Source organism: Acipenser ruthenus, chromosome 13 (genome assembly GCF_902713425.1).
Source record: "Acipenser ruthenus chromosome 13, fAciRut3.2 maternal haplotype, whole genome shotgun sequence".
Taxonomy (NCBI): domain Eukaryota; kingdom Metazoa; phylum Chordata; class Actinopteri; order Acipenseriformes; family Acipenseridae; genus Acipenser; species Acipenser ruthenus.
The window spans coordinates 14,856,362-14,863,861 of record NC_081201.1 but is presented as its reverse complement, the minus strand read 5'-3'; the positions used below and the strand labels follow the sequence as shown (position 1 = coordinate 14,863,861).

The 7,500-nt window shown below is 49.9% G+C and overlaps 2 non-coding genes across 2 annotated transcripts; both read right to left on the bottom strand.

Annotated features, from left to right (window-relative positions):
• Positions 1 to 441: 441 nt before the first annotated feature.
• On the bottom strand, positions 442 to 556 carry LOC131697290 (U5 spliceosomal RNA). Its single transcript, XR_009307137.1, has one exon. It is a non-coding gene; the product is annotated as a U5 spliceosomal RNA (small nuclear RNA).
• Positions 557 to 1,086: 530 nt separating this feature from the next.
• Positions 1,087 to 1,280, bottom strand: LOC131697036 (U2 spliceosomal RNA). Its single transcript, XR_009306918.1, has one exon. It is a non-coding gene; the product is annotated as a U2 spliceosomal RNA (small nuclear RNA).
• Between the last annotated feature and the right edge of the window lie 6,220 nt (positions 1,281 to 7,500).

The window sequence follows — 7,500 nt, the reverse complement described above, 5'->3', positions numbered from 1 at the left end:
CATACCCTTCTTCTGGTGGTCCTCCAAGCACAGGATCTCTTCCAAACTCAGTCCCAGCAACCCGAACATCACCTCATGAACGAACTTCTTCCGAGTCCACTGCTCCTCCGGATTCTTCAACAGAAACCGGAGAGTATTTGTAGCCGACTTGTACTCCATGCTCTCTCTCTGATAGCTGGTTGTACTCCCACTGCTACAATCGCCTTCCCGAACTCACTTGATCGGAGCCAAGAGGCCGAGAAGCGATGCCCACAATGGTTTTGACCAAACGCCCCGGGCGCGGCCGCCCGCCGGAGCTGCCGGGGTACTCGCTTCTTGGACTGAGGGGAAAAATGGGAAAAAGAAAAAAAAAAGAAAAAGAAAAAAAAAGGTGCCAGGCTCTAATTATTAACACGGCCGGCGCCGCTGTGCTCGTTCTGCTTTTAAACCCATGTCGAGCCCCACCCCGAGGGGCAGGGCTAGCCAAAAATTGCATTGAACTCATAAATGCTCCTCTCCACGGAAATCTTTAGTAAAAGGCGAAAGATTTATTCGAACTGAAGAGAAGCCAGAGTGTGGTTTTACTGGTAGCCCAGCCCTTCCGGCCGGCCCAAAGGCCTTCTCCTCTACCCGGCGGCAAGGCCAAACAAAACCAAACAAAACAGGGAACTCTTCCCAAAACGCAAGTGCCGTTCGGTCCCGGCAAAGGGGCGCTTTGCTGCTGCTGCCGCCTTGAAAGCGAGGGCTCCTTGCCCCACTAAACAGCTCCGTTTCTGCTTTACCGCTGCGCTCGTCCTCCTCCTCCCACGAGCGCAAGGCCTTCTGGGTACACTGGCCTGCTGCGTGAGCAGAGCAGACTGTCCATCAGTTAGGCAGGCCTGCCTTCCTTATTTGGAACAAACAAACAAACAAACAAAAAAAAAAAAAAAAAAAAAAAAAAAAAAAACAACAAAAAGAGCGGGAAAAAATACAACCCAGAAAAAGGGAGAGGGAGAGGCTGGCTAGCGCTCTCTCTGTCTCTCTGTCTCTCTGTCTGCCTGTCTGTCTGCCTGTCTGCCTGCCTGCCTGCCTGCCTGCCTGCCTGTCTGTCTCTCTCTTTTTTGACCTTTCTTGTGCACCGTTCCCGGAGGTACTGCAATACCGGGTCGATGCGTGGAGTGGACGGAGCAAGCCCCGGTTCCATCTCCTGCTTCCAAAAATCAATTTAATATAGACGGGTCCCCCTATGGGGGACGTATCAGATATTAAACTGATAAGAACAGATACTACACTTGATCTGAGCCAAGAGGCCGAGAAGCGATGCCCACAATGGTTTTGACCAAACGCCCCGGGCGCGGCCGCCCGCCGGAGCTGCCGGGGTACTCGCTTCTTGGACTGAGGGGAAAAATGGGAAAAAGAAAAAAAAAAGAAAAAGAAAAAAAAAGGTGCCAGGCTCTAATTATTAACACGGCCGGCGCCGCTGTGCTCGTTCTGCTTTTAAACCCATGTCGAGCCCCACCCCGAGGGGCAGGGCTAGCCAAAAATTGCATTGAACTCATAAATGCTCCTCTCCACGGAAATCTTTAGTAAAATACTCTTTTATTGAGATTTTACATTTTTTTACATTTACACCCATTCGTTTCATTCATTTTACATTTCTTTTAAAGATGACATTCATGCATACAGACATACATTTTGTTTTAAAAGCATTTAAAACACATTTAAAAACACCAAGACAATTGTGCTTTATACATGGTTAAAACAGACACAGATTAAAATCGACATGAAAAAAACCTGTGCTGCTTTAAAAGTGACTGGAAAAAAAGAACCATCTATAAAAAACCAGTGCTTGTGAGGGCCGGGGAGTGCTCTCTACAAGTTCAAAAGTGAACATAAAACTATATTACTAAAACAGGGACAGGGGAAAAGGGACAGTGTGTGGAACAGTGAGTTAAAATTCTAAAATTTTAAAACACTTAAAATGTAACTTTTAATAGTTTACATTAAAAATCTTAAAGATACATAAAACAAAACAAAACAAAATCAAATAAAACATTCAACATAAATCAAATAAAAGTCCATAAAACTGAAACAAAAAGACTACATAAAACCAGGGCACCGTTCAAAAACGGTCATGCCAGCTAAAAAGGGCGGAATGCTGGCATGACAAAATAAATAAAAGGCTTAGCGGTGCCCCGTAGTCCCGCTCCTAGGAGCTAGCGGTTCCAGTTTTTTCCTTTATTCCATCTTCACGTCCTGAAGTCCGGCGATCCTCCACTCCGCGCAGGCCTTGTCCTTCCCGAGGGTCCGGATGTCCAGAATTACAAAGTCCTTGATAAGAGTTTGTGCCCTTCTGGTCGTGGTGATAGTGTCTAGCTCCTGCTTGTGATAGACACAGACGTTACGGCCTTCCCACAGGATCTGCTTGACAACATTGATGACACGCCAAACGCACTTAGCTGTGCTGGTAGTGATTCCTCCCGCAGGCCCATAGAGCACAGTCTCAGCGGTCATCTTGGCCGTGTCAGCAAACCTGTTTAGGAAGACAGAGACAGAGAGCCAGACACTGCCAGCCACATCACACTCCCAGAAGATATGGGCTGGTGTTTCTCTCTTGCGGCACTTTGCATAGGGGCATGTTTCTACTTGGGCTAGTCCCCTCCTGAACATGAACGCTCGAGTGGGGAGTGCACTGTGGACGGTGTTCCATGCTATATCCTTCTGGACATTACTGAGGCAGCTGTGAGACACATTCTCCCAGATTTTTTGGCTTTGGGTGAGGGAGAAAGTAGCTACTTTTTCAATTTCCTGGGAACCGGCAAGATATTTAGTTACAGCCTTGTATTCCCAGGAGGCCAATTTTGCTTTATCTAAGCCCAATTTATATATAGTGTCCCTTAAGGTTCTATAATACAATGGGGGGTCCCAGGAGTACGGCACGGTGTTATCAATAGTGCAGAGGCCCAAGGCCCTGAGACAGGTGGCAAAATAGAAACGATTCATGTAACATACCTTCCTGTCCAGGGCCTGGATGTTCTTGATAGTTTGCGTGAGCCCCTGCACTCGGGTGAGCTGCACAACGTCCGGGACCCCCTTACCTCCCTTCTTGTCGGCTTTACTCAGGGTGGCTCGCTTTACCCTCTCCATCTTGCTGCCCCAGATAAAGCGGTGGATAATGCGGTCCACCACTTTTTTGGTGGTCCTGTCTGGGGGAAAGATTTTTCCTACATAAGAGAGGATGGGGAACAGTATAGACTTGGTTATTAATACTCTACCCGTCATTGTTAAGGATCTTGTGCTCCATCCGCCAATCTTTTTACGGACCTGGTTAATGGCCGCCGTCCAGCTCTGGGCCCCCGAGCTATTGTTCTCGAAAATGAGGCCCAGAATCTTGATTTTGTCCTTTTTGACAGGGTACATGTCCGACAGTTCCCTATCTACCTGCCAATTTTTAGACACGTAGACTTCGCTCTTGGACTTATTAATCACTGCCCCGGTCGCCGTGCAGTACTTCTCAAGGATATTACTAATCCGAGGTACCGACGATGTGTTGGTGCAAATGAGTGACACATCGTCCATATATGCTGTTGTTTTGACCTGGACCCCGTTGGATCCAGGCAGCTGGAAACCAGTTATATTGGTATCCCTACGAATTGCCTGCAGGAGGGGTTCAATGCACACGACATATAGCAGTGGGGATAGTGGGCAACCCTGTCTGACCCCTGACTGGATAGATATTTTACCAGTCAGGTGCCTGTTCACCAAGACTCGGGTACTAATGTTTGTATATATGGTTTTAACCCACTCCCTAAGTCCAGGAGCGAATTTCATCTGGTCCATCACTTTGTACATATATTCATGGCTTACCCTATCGAACGCCTTCTCCTGGTCAAGGTTGAACAGGCAGAGGGGATGGTTCCGTTCTCTAGAATAAGCCAGAATGTCCCTTGTTAACATTAAAATATCCGTGATGGACCTCCCTGGGACGCCACAAGCCTGGTCAGGGCCAATGACCAAAGGGAGGTGTACTTGTAGCCGGAGCATCAGAGCTTTGGCTAGTATCTTGTAATCCACGCAAAGGAGGCTGATTGGGCGCCAATTCCGTAGATCTTTAACTTCCCCTTTCTTATGAAGGAGAGTAATTACACTCTCCCGCATAGAAGGGCCCAACCGCTTCTCCCTGTAGACCGCTCTGTAGACCTCCGCTAAATGGACTTTTAGCGTGTCCCAAAAAAGATGGTAATACTCACCCGGGATGCCATCTGGACCTGGCGTCTTACCGGTGTTCATGGTCTTAACCGCCTGGGTGAGCTCCTCCAGCGTGAGTTCTGGGTCCTTCTCCTCCTCCTCCTCGTCCCGCACTGAGTCAGGCTCCAACTGGCTCAGGAACCACTCTATCAGGGTGTCATCTGTAGCTTTGATGTTATACAGGTCCCTATAGAAGTTCTCTACCACTTTTTTCACTCCCTCACTATCCTCTACTATCCTCCCCCTGCTGTCGAGCATGGAGGACATCAAGTGCCGCTTCTCCCTCGTTTTCTGGAAGAAGAAGCGAGTACACTTTTCGTCTTCCTCCATTTTTTGCACTTTTGCATTGTGCATGACCTTTCGTTGTTCCTCCCTACAAAGCACTGAAAGATCTAGCTTGGTCTGGGCTATCTCGTCGCTTACAGGGAACCCCCGAAGCTGAAGCAGGCTCAGACGCTGGAGGGCAGCATTCAGGTATTTATATTTGGCCCTCCTTTCTTTTGCTTTCCTCTTGCCTGCTGCTATGAAATAACCCTTAGTTCTCATTTTGACCATCTCCCACCACTCTATAGGGGAGTTGAATAGGTCACGCAAAGTGGTCCACTCAACAAGCCTGCTCTTATAGGCTGCAGCTATGGAGGGGTCATCGAGTAAGGAGGTGTTTAATTTCCAGACCCCTGACCCCATCTGGGAGGTCTGAGGGACCTGCAATGTTACCTGCAGGAGCCTATGGTCAGAGAAGAAGACGGCCTGGGTGTCTACTGCCGTCTTCGTAAGGGAGCTGGTATGCAGGACGAGATCTATACGGGAGAAGGAGGTCCCAGATGAGCTCACCCAGGTAAAGGGAGGCACCAGGTCCTTACCTGCATCACACAGGGAAAAATCAGATATTACGGAGGACAAAACTCTACTAGAGCGGTCGTTGCGTGGCCTGCTCCGGTCTACGTCCCTCAGAGCACAATTGAAGTCACCTGACACGATGACGGGTACGTTCCCCAGCAGGAGTGGACGCAGCTGTGGAAAAAATTGAACTCTTTCGTTTTGGTTAGTGGGTGCGTAGACATTGACCAGTCTGAGGGGAGTGTTGTTGTATGTCACATCCACGCTCAGAATTCTACCAGGTTCTACCTCCCTGCTGCTGCGGGAGGTAATAAATGGGTTTTTAAACAGGATACCTACTCCGTCGGCTCTGGCTATGTTGGAGCCCGACCAGAAGGAGTCCCCCAGGGTCCAACTCTCCTTCAGGTCCCTATAATCAGGGCTCGACGAAATACCACACTCCTGCAGAAAGATGAGATCTGCTTTCAAGTTAGCTAGATAGTTTAGTACATCAAATCTTTTTTGTGTCTCCCTGATGCTCCTGACATTAACAGACACACATATCAGGGCCATCAGGGTAGCTAACAAGAAAAGGAGTCGCTGCGTCCACCCCATAGCGACTATGATTGGGAGGTCGGGACACTCTTCCTACTCTTAGCTCTACGCTTGCTTCGAGGGGGCTTGGGCTTATTTGCAACTCCCATCACCCCTGAGAAGGTACTCACTGCTGCCTCGTCCAAGAAGGCACCGTCTTTATATGCACAGTACTTGGAGTTGTTGGGGCTATTCAACTCCCCACAAGGTAAGTCTGGTGGAACTTGCTCAGGGCCCATCGGAACGTGTGGGTCAGCTTTGTCCTGGGGGGGGGTTATGACAGACAGCATTCTTTGGCTGTTACCGTCTGTTGAATTGGAGCTGTTAGCAGACTTCTGGCTTACCGCGTCCAGGGGTATTCCCATGTCCTCCAGTGCTGTATCTAGGAGGACCTCTAGGGGGCCCCTGGTTTTGCCCATACAAGGGAGGGGGTCAAGGATGCTTTGAAGGGAGGCCCTTCGCTTGAAGAGGGTCATTGCTACCGAGGTACTGCTGGTCAGGGAAGGTGTTGACCCCGACCTCTCCCTCGGTGCATTAGTGAACACCTCTTCTGCGAGGTGTGCTAGGGTTTGTGCCAACGACTGGGAAGGCTGGCTGGGGATGCCCTGGCTGGCTGCTACCTGCCCACTAGGCGGCAGTGTAGCCGTCCCACTCGCCTCCGTCTCTGCCTGCGAGGGCAAGACTGGGGACTTTGTGTGGACATTAGCTGGTTTTGGAACTATGGGGGGCACCTGCAACTTGCTGTCTTTGATCCTGATCTTCTTTCTTTTCCCCCCCTCGTCAATACCCTTTCTTTTCCCCACCCTCTGCTGGTTCTTCACTCCCTTCCCCTCCTTCTCACTCTCACTTTCACTGTCGCTTTCGCTTTCCTCCCCCACGGACTCAATCCTTATGGCGTCATAACGAGAGCCGAGGGGGAGTGCTGGCGCTGAGAGGGCCCTACTCAGGGGGGGGCTGCTGCTGGGTCCGGGCTCCCTCCCTGCCTCGTGTTCTGCATCAGAGGAGCTACTGGAGGAGCTAGTGGAGTAGCTGTTGTACTCTCTCTCTGGGCTGGGGGAAGGGGTCCTCGTAAAACGGGACATGTCTCGGGGGCGGGGGGGTGAGGGGGGTGCTGGTGATGATGGTGGTGCTGGAGTCTGGGTCTTGGATACTGTTGGTGGTGATGTGGACTGATCTTTGTTACTTGCTCCCTCTTCCTGCTCAGGCCTAGGCTTGTTGGTATTTGCCTTGCTGGCTCTGGCCATGTTGGCATAGGAAGAGGGGCAGTCCTTAAACAGGTGCCCCTTCTTTCCACACAAATTGCACTGCCTCTCTTCTCTGCAGTGGCTGGTCTCGTGGGGGGCGCCGCAGTTCCTGCACTTGACTACAGTACATGCGGCCGCCAGGTGTCCTAATTCCCCACATTTCCTGCAGAGTTTTGGCATCCCATTATAGAATACCAGCCCTCTGTTGGGCCCTAACACTATGGAGTTTGGAATGTGGCGGACGCCTCCAATGCCCGATGGATCAACATTAAGGCGTACCAGCCACTTTCTGGCTCCTGTCCAAACCCCATCTTCATCTGTAATTTTCCTCCCTTCTGATGACACCCTCCCATAGCGGTTAAGCCATGTTGTAATATCATAGTCGCTAACAGCCTCATTGAAAAATTGGACAGTAACAACTTTCATTTCTCTGTCTGTCAGTGCATCCACACAAAATTCTTTGTATGGAGCGAGATATTTATTCTCCCCCCAAAAGGACCACATTTCTTGTAACTTTTGGGGGTTCCTAAAACTGACCTCAAACACTTCCTTAAGCCCTGGCAATTTCACCAAACAATTCAAGTCAGAAGGGGAAAAACCCATACCCCTCTGAAGAATGGTCCGGCTGAACTCCAGT